Genomic DNA, 16,388 nt, shown 5'->3' with positions numbered 1-16,388 from the left:
TTCATCTTGTCTTTCTCTATGGCCTGTGTTTTAAAGTCTATTTTGTCTGACATGAGTATTGCAACTCCTGCTTTCCTATCTTTTCCATTTGCATGAAATATCTTTTTCCATATCCTCACTTATAACTTATATGTATTCTTTGCCCTAAGGGAAGTCTCTGGTAGGCAGCATATTGTAGGCTCTTGTGTTTTTATCCAGTCTGCCACTCTATCTTTTGATTGGAGCATTCAGTACATTGGCAGTTCAGGTAATTATCGATAAATATGTATTTATTGCCATTTTAAACCTTGTTTTCCAGTTGATTCTATGTTTCTCCTTTTTTCCTTTTTTTGTTTGGATGGTTTCCTTTTATTTTAGGCTTGTGTCCTCTTCTTTTTAGTTTTTGTGAATTATTGTTTGGTTTTGATTTGCGGTTGCTCTGTTTTTCTCTCTTTTTTTTTCTGTCTTTTGTCCTTTTAGGGCCACACCCACGGCATATGGAGGTTCCCAGGCTAGGGGTCTAATCGGAGCTGTAGCTGCTGGCCTATGCCAGAGACACAGCAATGCCAGAGACACAGCAATGCCAGATCCAAGCCGCATCTGTGACTTACACCACAGCTCACGGCGACGCCGGGTCCTCAACCCACTGAGCAAGCAGGGATCGAACCCGCAACCTCATGGTTCCTAGTTGGATTTGTTTACCACTGAGCCATAACAGGAACTCCTGCCCTGTTTTTCAAGTATGTTAATCCCTTTCTATATCTGCTTGCTTTAGCCTACTAGTCATATAGGCTCAAACATATTCTTAAAAAAAGTCTAGATTTTTTTACTTTGCTTCTCCACATTTTATGATTTTTATGTCCTTTTTAAACATCTTCATGTTTATCCTTTTGCTGTTCCTTGTGTTTATCATTGCTTTTACAATGGTTTTTTTTTTTTCTTTTAGATCTATATACTGGCTTATGTAAGTTATTACTTTCCAATTGTGGTTTCCTCCATCCTATTTCTTCTTACTTTTCTTTTATTTAGAGGAGCCCTTTCAGTATTTCTCTTAGAATGGGTTTAGTATTGCTGTACTTTTTTAGTTTTTGTTTGCTGGAGAAATTCTTTATTTCTCCTTCTTTTTTTTTTTTTGTCTTTTTTTTGCTATTTCTTGGGCCGCTCCTGCGGTATATGGAGGTTCCCAGGCTAGGGGTTGAATCGGAGCTGTAGCCACCGGCCTATGCCAGGGCCACAGCAACGCGGGATCCGAGCCGCGTCTGCGACCTACACCACAGCTCACGGCAACGCTGGATCCTTAACCCACTGAGCAAGGGCAGGGACCGAACCCGCAACCTCATGGTTCCTAGTCGGATTCGTTAACCACTGCGCCACGACGGGAACTCCTATTTCTCCTTCTATTGTAAATGATTTTCTTGCTGGGTAGAGTATTCTAGGAAGCAACACTTCCCTTTAAGAAATTTGAATATATCTTGCCCCTCTCTTCTGGCCTGTAGTATTTCTCTAGAGAAATCAGCCAATAGCCTCATGGTGGTTCCCTTATAATTAACTGTTTGTTTTTCTCTTGCTGCCTTTAGAATTCTCTCTTTAACTTTTGTCCTTTTTGTTATAATATGTCTTGATGTGGGCCTGTTTGGGTTCAACTTGTTTGGGGCTCTCTGTGTTTCCTGTATTTTGATATCTGTTTCCTTTATATTTGGAGAGTTTTCAGCCATAATTTCTTCAAGTATATTTTCAATCCCCTTTTCTTTTTCTCCTTCTGGAATCCCTGTTATGCATAGATTGGCCAACTTTATATTATCCCATACACCTCTTATATTGCTTTCATGTTTTTTCATTTGGTTTTCTAACTGCTGTCCTGATCGGGTGATCTCCATTATTCTATCTTCCAAGTCACTAATTTGTTCCTCAGCATTATTCATTGTGTTCTTCAGTGTCTTTAACTCAGCTTGCATCTCTGCAAATGAATTTTCTAATTTTTCTTGGGTCCTCTTTATATTTTCTAGTTCCTTTCTAAAGTAATCTGCATTACTGTTCATATCTACTCTTAATTCATTCATATTTACTCTTTCAGTAAATTTTTACTCTTCAGTACTGAAATTCCTTCAGTAATTTCACTATGTCCTTTTTGAGCTTGGTGTCTGTTAGACTGCAGAGGTCTGTTTCATTGTTCTTTCAGGTGAATTCTCCTGTTCTTTTAACTGGGAATAGTTCCTGAGCTTCTTCATTTCACTTATATTTTTCTTATTCCATGAGTTTAGGGAAAACAACTACTGTAGTCTTGAGGGCTATTTATGTGCCAGAGTGCCCCTGGATATTTTGTGAGGGCTTATTATTTATTTTTGGTGTGAGGGCAGCTTTGGGTTTGGATGCTTGCTGTCTCTTTCCTCAGTGTGTGCAGGCTATTCTCCCCTTGACAGGGTGCTTCCAGGGAGATGGAAGCAGTGGTCAGGGCAGAGCTAGTAGCCAGTTCCTGGTTGCTGGGCTCTTGACTGTGGCAAGAACCCACGGGAAGGTGGCACAGGCTGATCCTAGTTGCAGGGCCCTAGGAAGTGGCAGTGACCCTCAGGCAGGTGTAGGCAGTGCTCAGAGCATTTGGCAGTGGCAGTGGCACAGCATGTGCCTTCTTAGGGGAGTGACAGCAACAACAGGTGGTGTTTGGTTGCAGTGCCCTCCTCTGTGTTGACATCTTAGGTGACTGGGGTCACGGGTGGTGTCTGTTCATGGACCCACCTACCTTTGGAATCTGAGATGACTGAGTTTCTCCCACTGCCTGTAGATTGCACAAGAGGTGCCCCATCACTGGTAGCCTGCACAGGAAGTGCCACCACCCATAGCCCAAGCAAGAGGGTCCTGTGGCCTGTAGCCCATACAAGAGGTGCCTTGCCACCCATAGCCCCACCCTCCAAGAGTCCATGCATGGGAAGAAAAAGATATTCTTATGGTAGTTCGCCCCTCCTCCTCTTGCCCTCCCCAACAATGGAGACTTGCTTCTCATCTGGGCGCAGACCTCCTCCAGGGTTCCCTCGGCTGTGGTGCTTTTCTCCCCAGCCCTTGGAGTCCCACTTCCTAGCCCCTCAGCCTGTCTCCACACAGCCAACCCTAGTCCTCTCCCAAAAACTAATATTCAGAGCCTGAGTCTCAGGACCTAGCCCCCCTCTGAGTGTCTCAGGCTGTGGTGTCGTGGGAGGTGGTACAATGATCTGTGCAGCTCTCTTTCTGCCTTGCCTGCCTTAGTCCAGCTGCTGCACTTTGCTCCAAGGCTTTGAGGTCCCTGCATCTCAGCTGATCTCCCAGTCACTTAGGTGGCTTCCCAGCGTGTGGGTTCCTTTCCTCTTTCAGAGCTTGCTCTCATGAGTGCTAGTCCCTTCCTGATTCTTCTTCTCTCTCTCTTTCCTTTTGTCCTGCCCAGTTATGTGGAGGGTTTCTTGCCCTTTTTGTAGGTTTAAGGTCTTCTGCCAACATTCAGTAGATGTTCTATGTGAATCATTCTACAGGTAGGTATGTTTTTTTTTTTATATGTTTGTGGGAAAACTTCTTACTCCCCTTCCATCCTGATCCTGCTCTCTCACATTGTCTTGATTACTATAGTTTTGTGGTATTGTCTGAAGTCTGAGAGAGTTATGCCTCTTGCATAGTTTTTTTTTTTCCCCTCAGAATTGTATTGGCAATTCTAAGTCTTTTATGGTTCCATAAAAATTTTGGATTATTTGTTCCAGTTCTATGAAAAATGTCATGGGTAATTTGATAAGGATCTCATTAAATCTGTATACTGCTTTGGGTAGTACGGTGCTTTTAACAATGGTAATCCTTCCAATCCAGCAGCATGGGATATCTTTCTATTTCTTTGAATCCTCTTTAATTTTCCTATTATTTATTTTTTTGTGTGTGTCTTTTTGCCTTTTCTAGGGCCGCTCCCACGGCATATGGAGGTTCCCAGGCTAGGGGTCGAATGGGAGCTGTAGCCGCCAGCCTATGCCAGAGCCACAGCAATGCAGGATCCGAGCTGCATTTGCAACCTACACCACAGCTCACAGCAATGCCAGATCCTTAACCCACTGAGCATGACCAGGGATCCAACCCGCAACCCCATGGTTCCTAGTCAGATTCGTTAACCACTGTGCCATGACGGGAACTCCTTTAATTTTCCTATTAATGTTTTATAGTTTTCAGCATAAAGGTATTTCACCTCCTTGGTTAGGTTTATTCCTAGGTATTTTATTTGAGGGAGGGTAACAATTTTAAAAGTTATTTTTTTTATACTCCTTTTCTAATATTTCATTGTTAGTATACAGAAATGCAACCAATTTCTAAATGTTCATCTTGTATCCTGCTAACATTGCTGAATTCGTTTATCAGATCAAGTGGTTTTTGTGTGGAATCCTTAGGGTTTTCTATATATAGCATCTTGTTATCTGCATGGAATGATGTTTTACCTCTTCTCTTCCAATTTGGATGCCTTTTATTTCTTTTGTTCGTCTAATTGCTCTGGCTAGGGTTTCCAATACTATGTTGAATAAAAGTGGTGAGAGTGGGCACCCTTTTCTTGCTCCAGATTTTAGCAGGAAGGCTTTCAGCTTTTCTCCAGAATGGTATATTGGCTGTGGGTTTGTCATAAATGGCTTTTATTATGTTAAGGTATGTTCCCTCTATACCCACTTTGGTATGAATTTTTTCATGAATGGATATTGAATTTTGTCAAATGCTTTTTCTAAATCTACTGAGATGATCATGTGGTTTTTGACTTTTCTTTGGTTAAGGTGGTGTGTCACAATGTTCAATTTACATATGCCGAACCATCCTTGTGAACTTGGGATGAATCCCACTTGGTGGTGTTGTATGATCTTTTTTATTTGCTGTTGGATTCGGTTTCAGAGCTTTTTCTATAAACAAGAAGCAGAGAACACAGAGGGGCTTTTGTATTTGGGAGGGCCCTGCAGAGTCCTACTTGTTTTCCACTATAGCTCAGTAGACTGGCTTTGTTGCATAAGGGTGATAAGTCCTAAAGTCAGTTTTAGAGGTTACCAAACACTTATTGAGCAACTACTATGTGGCAAGCCTCTGCTGGCTTCTGGACACTCAGCAGTGACCAAGAGAGACCAAATCGTTGCCTTTAGGGATCTCACACTAGTGGGGGTGAAACCAACATTCAATAAATAACTACAGACCAAAATATAAAATCACAACTGTTGGAGTTCCCACTGTGGCTCATTGGGTTAAGGACTCAACGTTGTTTCTGTGAGGATGTGGGTTCGATCCCTGGCTTCACTCAGAGGGTTAAGAATCCAGCATTGCCACAAGCTGTGGCGTAGGTCGCAGATGTGGCTCAGATCTGGTATTGTTGTGGCTGTGGTTAGGCCAGCAGCTGATTCGACCCCTAGCCTGGGAACCTCCATATGCTGTACATGTGGCCATTAAGAAAGAAATCACACCTGTGATCACTACTGGAAGGAGCAGGGAGCTAGGAGGTTGGTTTTAAGGGGGACTGAGCTTGGGGAGTCCGTGAAGGCTTCTGGGAGAAGTTTGAGCTGAGAGCTGAAGGAGGAGTGGGCAATTTGAGGCCAGAAAGGGCAGGGAGGAATGTTCTAGGCAGAGGGAACATTGCCTAGAGGAGAGGCAATAGCTTGAGGAGAGGCCCTGAGGTGGGACAGGAAGAGGGGCTGGAGGGAGGCTGAGAGTGAGGAGTTTGCCCCAAAGATTAAAAACAGGTTTGTTTGGTTTTATTGGCCATACCCACAACATACAGAAACTCCCAGGCCAGGCATCAAACCCAAGCCACAGCAGTGACAATGTTGGACTCTTAAATGCTAGGCCACCAGGGAAATCCCCACCCCCCAAAAAGTTTATCTTAATTGAGTTAATTGCATAGCCTAAAACTCGCTACTTTAAAGTGTACAGTTCAGTGGGTTTTAGTATAGTTACAGAACTGTACAACCATCACCGATGTCTAATTATAGAACATTCTCTTCACTCCAGAAGGAAACCCTGTCCCCATTCCCCCTCCTCAGCCCCTGACAACCATGAATCCACTCTCTGTCTCTGTGGATTTCTCTGTTCTGGATGTTTCATATAAATATTATCACACATGAGGTGGCCTTTTGTATCTGGCTTCTCTCACTGAGCATCATATTTTCGAGATCCATCCACATTTGAACAAGTGTTAGTGCTCCACTCCTTCTCCTGGCTGAATGGTATTCATTGTATGGTAATCCCACATGTTGTTTTTCCATTTGGCCTTGATGGACATTTGGATTATTTCTACCTTTTGGTAATTGTGAATTGTGCTGCCATAAACATTTCCATGTGAGTTTTTGTGCAAACATATGTTTTCAATTCTCTTGGGTAGATACGTAGGAGTGGAATTGCTGAACTCTAGGATAATTCTATGTTTCATCTTTGGAGGAACTTCCAGATTGTTTTCCTAGTAGCCATACTTTTTAATATCCCACCAGTAGTGTATAAAGTCTCCACTTGCTCCCCATCCTCATCAACTGTTCTTATCATATTTCTTTCTTTAAGTTAGCTGTCTTGCTGTATGCAGTGTGAGGTTGCTCACTGTGGTTCTCATGGGTTCCCAGCCTGAAGGAACATTGGTTGTAGGAAGTCACTGCAGAGAGAGCTCAGGTATGGTTGATAAAGACAGTGGACTCTGAGAGAAGATGAAACTTACAAGTGCCCCCATCTCTCTGGTATTTACTTTCCTGCCCAGTGTCTGTTGTGAGGGTACCAAGAGTGGGAGAGAGGGGGTTAAGCCAAGCCAGTCATCCCAGGACCAGGAACCATCAGCAAGGCCCCAAGACAGCAAGGTTTGCTATTCAGGAGGCTCATTCAGCCGGAGCCCCTTTCTAAAAGGGCCAGAGTGGGAGGAGGCCTGGCCCCTGCTTGCAAACAAAGCTCTGAGATAGAGCGGCCTCATGCATTTCTTTGTAGGGTCCATTGCTGCTCTCCATCTGGGGGTGGGGTGGGGGTGGGGACAGCCTCCCTGAAGCCCTTCGGTGGTTGCAGACGCCCATTGTCTGCACTGATTGAAATGCAAAGAGAAAATTAGAATTCACCAGCTTTCTTTCCCCTCTTTCTTCTGGATTTTAATGAATTCTGCAGTTACAGGCCAAGCAGGTGAAGAAAATGGCTTTTGAGATGTTTTTCAAAAGAACAATTTTCATTTCCAGGCTGGTCCTCACATTCAACTTCGTTCAGCAGGACGGTCCCCCAAAGTTTAGGGGTCTGAGCAGACCTTTCCTGATTTTGAGCTGGTCTACCAGGGTTCTCCCCACCAACTCACTTCTCCTGATTCACAAGCTGACTTTGTAGAGCCACAAATGGTGTCACCTGCTTATTAGATCATCAGGGAAATAAATATATGGGAGAATATATTTGCAAAAGACACAGCTGACCAAGAATATACAAAGAACTCTTAAAACTCAACAATAAGGACTCAATAAGGAAAAGCTTGCTTTTCCTCTAAGATCAGGAACAGGACAAGGATGCCCTATTTTTGCCATCTCTGTTCAACATAGTCCTGGAAGTCCTAGCCAGAGCAATCAGGCAAGAAAAAGAAATAAAAGTCATCTGCATTGGAAAGAAAGAAGTAAAATTGTCCCTTTGTAGATAACATGATCATATATATAGAAAACCCTAAAGACTCCAGCAAAATCTGTCAGAACTAATAAACAAAGGCAGTATAGTTGCAAGATACAAAATCAATATACAGAAATCACTTGGGTTTCTGTACACTAACAGTGATCTATTTTTTTTCTTCATTAAGAAAACATCCCATTTACAATAGCGTCAAACAGATGAAAATCTTGGGAATAAGTTTAACCAAGGAGGTAAAAGATCTGAAAACTGTAAACCATTGATGAAAGAAACTGAAGAAGATGCAAATCACTGGAAAGATATGCTGTGTTCATCATTTAGAAGAATTAATATTGTTCAGATGTCTGTATTACCTAAAGCGACCTGTAGATTCAATGCAATCTCTTTCAAGAGTCCAGTGGCATTTTCCTCAGAAATAGGGAAAACAGTCCTAAAATTCATATGGAATCATAAAAGACCCTGCATAACTGAAGCAGTCTTGAACCTGAAGAACAAAGCTGGAGGCGTCACACTTCATGATTTCAAACTGTATTTCAAAGCTACAATAATCAAAACAATACGGTATTGGCATAAAAACAGACATATAGACCAATAGAAGAGAACAGAGGGCCCAGAAATAAACCTGTGTATCTGCGGTCAACTGATCTCCAACAGGGAGGCTAACAACACACAGTGGGGAGAGGAGATAAATTTATTTATCTTCAATAAATGGTTTGGGGAAGCTAGATGTTTACATGCAGAAGAAAGAAACTTATTTCACAGCATATACACAAATCACCTCAAAATGGGTTAAAGACTTAAAATACTTGCCACCAATACATCTGATAAGGGCTTACTATCCAAAATATATAGGGAACTTAGCTCAGTAGCAAAAACACCCAAATAATCCAATGTAAAATGTGCAAAGGACCAGGAGTTCCCGTCGTGGCACAGTGGTTAATGAATCCGACTAAGAACCATGAGGTTGCGGGTTCGATCCCTGGCCTTGCTCAGTGGGTTAACGATCCGGTGTTGCCGTGAGCTGTGGTGTAGGTTGCAGACCCGGCCCTGATCCCACGTTGCTGTGGCTCTGGCGTAGGCTGGTGATTACAGCTCCGATTCAACCCCTAGCCTGGGAACCTCCATATGCTGTAGGAGCAGCCCAAGAAATGGCAAAAAGACCAAAAAAAAAAAAAAAAAAAAAAAAGTGCAAAGGACCTACATAGACATTTCTCATGACCAACAGGTATAAGAAAAGGTGCTCAATGTGACCAGTCTTCCAGGAAATACAAATTAAAATCACAATAAGACGTCACCTTGCATTTGTCAGAAGGGCTATTATTGAAAAGTCAAGAGATAACAAGTGCTGTTAAAGACGTTGGGAAAGGGGAACCCTTGTGCACTGTGGGTGGGAATGTAAATTGGTGCAGTCATTATGGAGAACAGGTTCCTCAAAAAAAATTAAAATAGGACTGCTGTGATCCAGCAGTCCTATCTGGGTACATATCCAAAGAAAATGAAAACATGATCTTGAAGACATGTCTGTACCCTCCAGATTCGTGCAGCATTATTTGCAACAACCAAGACGTGGAAAACAACCTTAGTGTCCATTATGGACGAATGGATAAAAGGGATGTGGTGAATACGATGGAATAGGAGTTCCCGTCGTGGTGCAGTGGTTAACGAATCCGACTAGGAACCATGAGGTTGCGGGTTTGATCCCTGCCCTTGCTCAGTGGGTTAATGATCCAGCGTTGCCGTGAACTGTGGTGTAGGTTGCAGACATGGCTCGGATCCTGTGTTGCTGTGGCTGTGGCATAGGCTGGTGGCTACAGCTCTGATTGGACCCCTAGCCTGGGAACTTCCATATGCTGCTGGAGTGGCCCAAGAAATGTCAAAAAGACCAAAAAAAAAAAAAAAAAAAAAAAGAATACAATGGAATATCTTTCAACCTTAAAAAGAAGAAATCCTGCCATTGGGAACAACATGGGTGGTTCCAGCCTTTTTTTTAAATCAGTGGTTGTTCAGCAGTTATGATTTTGGTGTGATCATGAGAGGAGGTGAGCTCAGGGTCTCTCTACTCCACCGTCTTGCTCTAGATTCCTGGAACAGCATAAATGGACCTTAAGGACATGATGCTAAATGAAATAAGCCAGTCACAGGAAGACAAATACTGTATGATTTCACTTATAAAAAAGTTGAACACATAAAAGCAGAGTAGAAGAGTGGTGCCCACAGGGGCTGTGGTAGGGAGGGGAATGGGAAGATGGTGATCAAGAGGTACAAAGTTTCAGGAGGTCCTGTCGTGGCGCGGCGGAAACGAATCCAGCTAGGAACCATGAGGTTGCAGGTTTGATCCCTGGCCTCGCTCAGTGGGTTAAGGATCCAGCATTGCTGTGAGCTGTGGTGTAGGTCGCAGAAGCGGCTCAGATCCCCTGTTGCTGTGGCTGTGGCAAAGGCCAGCAGCTGTAGCTCCTATTCAACCCCTAGCCTGGGAACCTCCATATGCTGCAGGTGTGGCCCTAAAAAGCCAAAAAAAAAAAAAAAAAAAAAAAAGGTACAAAGTTTCAGTTCTTGAGGATAGGTAGGTTCTGTGGATCTAATGGCCCAAGTGGTGAATATAGATAGAATTACTGTATTATATACTTGAAATTTGCTAAGAGAGTAAATCTTAAGTGTTCTCATCATACACAAAAAGGCAACTATGTGAGGAACTAGATATATAAATTAGCTTGATTGCTATAATCATCTCACAATGTAACATGTGTCAAAAACTCACACTGTATACTTTAAAATACACAATCTTTGTCAATTATACCTCCATAAAGCTGCAGGGGGTAGGGGGAAAACAGTAAGAAAATAAACAACCTGGTTAAAAATGGGGCCAAAGACCTGAACAAACACTTTACCAAGGAAGATAACGCAGATGGCAAATCAGCACATGAAAAGATGCTCCATATCGTATGCCATCAGGAAAATGCACATCAAATTATAATGAGGTACCATCACACAAAATCCAAAACACTGACAACACCACATGCTGGCGAGGATATGGAGAAGCAGGAACTTGTTCATTGCTGGTGGGAACACAGAATGGCTCAGCCACTCTGGAAAACAGGTTACAAAACCAAACATACTCTTAACTATAGGATCCATCCATCATGCTCCTTGGTATTTATCTAAGGAGTTGAAAATGTATTTCCACAAAAAAACTGCACATGGATGTTTATAGCAGCTTTATTCATAATTGCCAAAACTTGGAAGATCATACCGAGCTGTCCTTCAGTTGGTGAATGGATAAATAAACCCTAATATATCCTGACAATGGGATGTTATTTAGTGCTGAAAAGACATGAGCTATCAAGCCATGAGAAAACATGGAGAAATCTTACATGCACGTTACTAAGTGAAAGAAGACAATCTGAAAAGGCTGCATACACTATGAGTCCAACTATTAGGAATTCTGGAAAAGGCAAAACTAAGGAGCCAGTAAAAAGATCGGTCGTTGTTACGGGTTAGGTGGGGAGAGATGAATAAATGGACCACAGGTCATTTTTAGGACTGTGAAACTATTCTGGATAATACTACGATGATAGATACAGATGGATACAAAAAAGAGGGAATCTCAACAAGATCAACACACAGTGGCATGTGTGAATCTCCTCATCAAAACAAGGAGAGAGGAGTTCCTGTGGCTCAGCAGGTTACGAACCTGACTAGTATCCATGAGGATGCACGTTCAGTCCCTGGGCTTGCTCGGTGGGCTAAGGATCTGGCACTGCCGTGAGCTGTGGTGTAGGTGGCAGATGTGGCTCGGATCCCACATTGCTGTGTCTGTGGTGTAGGTGCAGCCCTAAAAAGCAGCACAAAACAAAACAAAAATGGAGAGAAAGAGGAGTTCCCGTTGTAGCCCAGTGGGTTAAGAATCTGACATAGTATCCAAGAGGATGGGGTTTTGATCCTTGGCCTCTCTCAGTGGGTTAAGGATCCACTTATGCCGTGAGCTGTGGTATAAGTTGCAGATGTGGCTCAGATCTGGCATTGCTGTGGCTGTGGCATGGGCCAGCAGATGCAGCTCTAATTCAACTCCTAGCCTGGGAACTTCCATATGACAGAGGTGTGGCTGTTAAAAAAATGAAATGAAATGAAATGAAAAACATGGAGAAAAAGAAGCCAGACCTCAAGGAGAACATGCTCCATGATTTCATTTCTATGAAGCTCAAGAACAGGCAAGACTAATTTATGGTGATATAAATCAAAACAACCATTCATCCTGGGGTGGGGGCATTGCCTGGGAAGGGATATGGGGGAACCTTCTTGGGGATGGTGCTGTCTTGATCCATTTGAGCTGCTATAGCAGAACACCAGAATGGGTGGCTTATAAACAACACACATTTATTCCTCCAAGTTCTAGAGGCTGGGAGGTCAAGATCAAGACCCCTACTGTGTACCCGGCACTTGATATCCAGCAGTGATCAAATCAGAGCAAGATCCTTACCCTCCTGAAGCTGACATTCTAGCAACAGAGAAATATGGTTCAGCTCATGTTTTTAAAAGCTCATTCTGGCTTTTGCACAAAGAAAGTATACTAGAGGTGGAGGTTGAAAGCAGGCAGTGGGGACAGTTATCAGGGAGTCGTGGGAATGGAGAGTCATGGGATGAGGAATGTTATGAAGGGCCGGATTGGGGGGTGCCAAGGGAGAGAGGATTCCCTGGTCATGGCCCAGAGAAAAGACTGGGAGTCCAAGATTAAGGCACTGACAGATGAATGTCTGATGAGTACCTGCCTCCTGGTTCATAGCTGGCCATCTTTGTTCTGTGCCCTCATGTAACAGAAGGAGTGAAGGAGCTGTCTGGGCTCTCTTTTATAAGGGCACTAATCCCATTCATGGGGGCCCCACCCTCATGACCCAATCACCTCCCAAAGGTTCTACCTCGTTATCCCATCACCTTGGGTTGGGGTTCAACATATGATGGGGTAGGAGTGGACACAGACTACAGCAAGCTGGAAACCTTCTATTATCTTGATCTGTGTGGGTAAACAGATGTAAACATTCATCTAGCTGTACACTCAATATTTGGACTTCGATGATGTATAAATTTTAATTTATTTAAGAGGTGGGAGGAGGTTAGCAAGGGGTGGTTGGGTGGTTGTTCAGTAATGCTCAACTGAGTCTTTTTGCTTGGATCTGAACAGAGGAATTGAGAGAGAAAACATAATATCCTTCTTTTCTTTTTAGAATATTTATTTACTTATTTTGATTTAATTTTTAGTTTGTATGGGAATAGAGTTGACGTACAATATTGTGTTAGTTTCAGGTGTACAGCAAAGTGATTCAGATATATACATTTATCGATTCCTTTTCAGATTTTTTTCCCGTATAGGTTATTACAGAATATTGAGTAGAGTTCCTTGTGCTATACAGTAGGGCCTTATTGATTATTTTTTTATTTTATTTTATTTTATTTTTTTGTCTTTTTGCTATTTCTTGGGCCGCTCCCGCGGCATATGGAGGTCCCAGGCTAGGGGTCCAATCGGAGCTGTAGCCACCGCCCTACGCCAGAGCCACAGCAACGCAGGATCCGAGCCGCGTCTGCAACCTACACCACAGCTCACGGCAACGCCAGATCGTTAACCCACTGAGCAAGGGCAGGGACTGAACCCGCAACCTCATGGTTCCTAGTCGGATTCGTTAACCACTGCGCCATGACAGGAACTCCCGATTATTTTATATAGAGTAGTGTGTATCTGTTAATCCCAAACTCCTAATTTACCCCTCACCCTGTTTCCCCTTTGGCAACCATAAGTTCATTTTTGAAGTCTGTGAGCCTATTTCTGTTTTGTAAATAAGTTAATTTGTATCATTTTTTAAAGATTCCACATGTGAGTGATATCATATATTTGCCTTTCTATGTCTGGCTTACTTTGCTTAGTATGATAATCTCTGGGTCCATCCATGTTGCTGCAAATGGCATTTCCTTTTTTTATGGCTGAGTAATAATTCCATTGTATATATGCACCACATCTTCTTTTTAAAACTCTTTTATAGTAAAAAAGTATAGTTGATTTACAATGTTGCACCAATTTCTACTGTACAGCAAAGTGACCTAGTACATATATAACATTCTTTTTCTCATATTATCTTCCATCATGTTCTATCCCAAAAGAATGGATATAGTTCCCTGGGCTATACAGTAGGACCTCATTGCTTATCCATTTAAATGTAATAGTTTGCACCTACTAACCGCAAACTCTAAGTCCATCCCACTCCCTCCCTCTCGGCAACTCTAAGTCTATTCTCTACGTCTGTGAGTGTGTTTGTGTTTCACAGACAGGTTCATTTGTGCCATATTTTAGATTGCACATATAAGTGACATCACATGGTATTTGTCTTTCTCTTTCTAACTTCACTTAGTATAAGAATCTTTGGTTGCATCCATGCTGCTGCAAATGGCATTATTTCATTCTTTTTAATGGATGATTAATACTCCATTCTATAAATGTACCACATCTTTTTTTTGTCTTTTTGCTATTTCTTTGGGCCGCTCCCACGGCATATGGAGGTTCCCAGGCTAGGGGTTGAATCGGAGCTGTAGCCACCGCCCTACGCCAGAGCCACAGCAACGCTGGATCGGAGCCGCGTCTGCAACCTACACCACAGATCACGGCAACGCCGGATCGTTAACCCACTGAGCAGGGGCAGGGACCGAACCCGCAACCTCATGGTTCCTAGTCGGATTCGTTAACCACTGCACCACGACGGGAACTCCATGTCTGTGTCTTAATCCCCTTTTCTTATGAGGACCCCAGTCATATTGGAGTAGGGCCACCCTAACACCTCATTTTAATCTAATCATCTCTTTAAAGACACTGTCTCCAAACACAGCCACAATCTGAAGTCTTGGGGATTAGGAATTCAACATATGCATTTGGAGGGACAGAGTTCAGCCCATGAACAGCTGGTTTAACTCAGTGTAGAGCCAGAAGAAAGACTCGGCCGGCTGGACAAAGGCCTGAGCAGGGGTCGTCTCCAAATGGGTGGAGAAAATTGCGTTGGCAGAGCTTCCCTTCCTCTTGAAAGTGCTGGTTTTGTAGTAGACAGAATAATAGCGGAAGGTTGACCCCATGGAGCTGGCTCAGGAAGGCTCTATCATCACCTGAGGATTCTCTGGAGGAGGAGTCTGCAAGTTGGGCCTGAGTGGAATTGCTGAGATAACAGCTGTCAGTCAGGACACAGCCCTGTTCTTCCTCTGGGAATTAATGTGCAGCTCCCCCAGACCCCAGTCTGAGCTGCATGGATGTTAAAACTGTCCTTTGGAGGGGAGGGTCGGTCGTCAGACTATCCGGGCCCCTCACATCAATAAAAATGAGGTGAAAGATGGGGCCAGTGAGCTGGCATCTACCATGCTGTTCTCAGATACCATGCTCTCTGACTGGTCCTTGCATGAGCTGTGCCTTCTTCCAGGAACACCCTTTCCCCTCTACCATGAAGAAATTAAAACACTTCTCACCTTGATCTCTGGAAAGCCTTTCTTGACCACCCTCCCATCTATGTGTGTATATATAATCTATATCTATATATATATAATAGATATATGCATATATATAGATACATAGATATGCATATCTATGTATATGAAATACATTGGCCCCATGTATGTCACCCAGCAGAAGAGAATAGAAATTTCCTGGAGTTCCCGTCGTGGCGCAGTGGTTAACGAATCCGACTAGGAACCATGAGGTTGCGGTTTCGGTCCCTGCCCTTGCTCAGTGGGTTAACGATCCGGCGTTGCCGTGAGCTGTGGTGTAGGTTGCAGACGCGGCTCGGATCCTGCGTTGCTGTGGCTCTGGCGTAGGCCGGTGGCTACAGCTCCGATTCGACCCCTAGCCTGGGAACTTCCATATGCCGCGGGAGCGGCCCAAGAAATAGCAACAACAAGACAAAAGACAAAAAAGAAAAAAAAAAACAAAAAAAAAAAAAAAAAAAAAAAAAAAAAAAGAAATTTCCTGTTTATGGTTTGTCTCCCCCACTCAGCAACAAATCTGCTGAAGGCAGGGGCTACGTCTTGTGCACTCTTAAGTATCCAGTTCCTGCACAAGGTTTATTCGACACTGTGAACACTGTGAGGCCAGAAGTCTCAGGTTCAAATCCTGGCTCTGCCATTTTCAGGCTGTGTGACCTTGGGCAATTTACTTAACCTCTCTGTGCCTCAGTTTTCTCATTTGTAAAATGAGGGGCTAAAACTACTTTATCACAGTGGTTTAAAAACACCATGATAACCACTTGATTAACAGGAGCCATTTTTTAAAAAAATTGATTGTGACAGGGCCCCCAGGGGAGATGGCATAGTTCTAAGATTCAGCTGTGCTCTTGTGGGCTGCTGCTGTCTGCCTATGATGAACTAAGTCTTACATACCTTATAGTGGATGGGAGGGCTTCCTTTCTTTCTTTTCTTTCTTTCCCTTCCTTCCTTTCTCTCTCTCTTTTCTTTCTTTCTTCCTTCCTTCCTTCCTTTCTTTCTTTCTTTCTTTCTTTCTTTCTTTCTTTCTTTCTTTCTTTCTTTCTTTCTTTCTTTCTTTCTTTCTTTCTCTCTCTCTCTCTCTCTCTCTCTTCTTTCTTTCTTTCTTTCTTTCTCTCTCTCTCTCTCTCTCTTTCTCTCTTTCTCTCTTTCTTTTGGCAGCCCCCATGGCACATGGGGAATCAAACCTGCACCTGTGCAGTGAACTGAGCCACTATAGTCAGATTCTTAACTTGCTTCATCACAGTGGGAACTCAAGGAGATTTATCTTTTAAAATCATTTTTAATCACAATTGCTATATAAACATTTTTTT

This window comes from Sus scrofa, chromosome 2 (genome assembly GCF_054392235.1).
Source record: "Sus scrofa isolate SSC_HxYL_T2T_F1_AM1 chromosome 2, Sscrofa_HxYL_maternal_Yorkshire_Landrace_v2.0, whole genome shotgun sequence".
Classification (NCBI taxonomy): Eukaryota; Metazoa; Chordata; class Mammalia; order Artiodactyla; family Suidae; genus Sus; species Sus scrofa.
Note: the sequence above shows the minus strand (reverse complement) of the source record.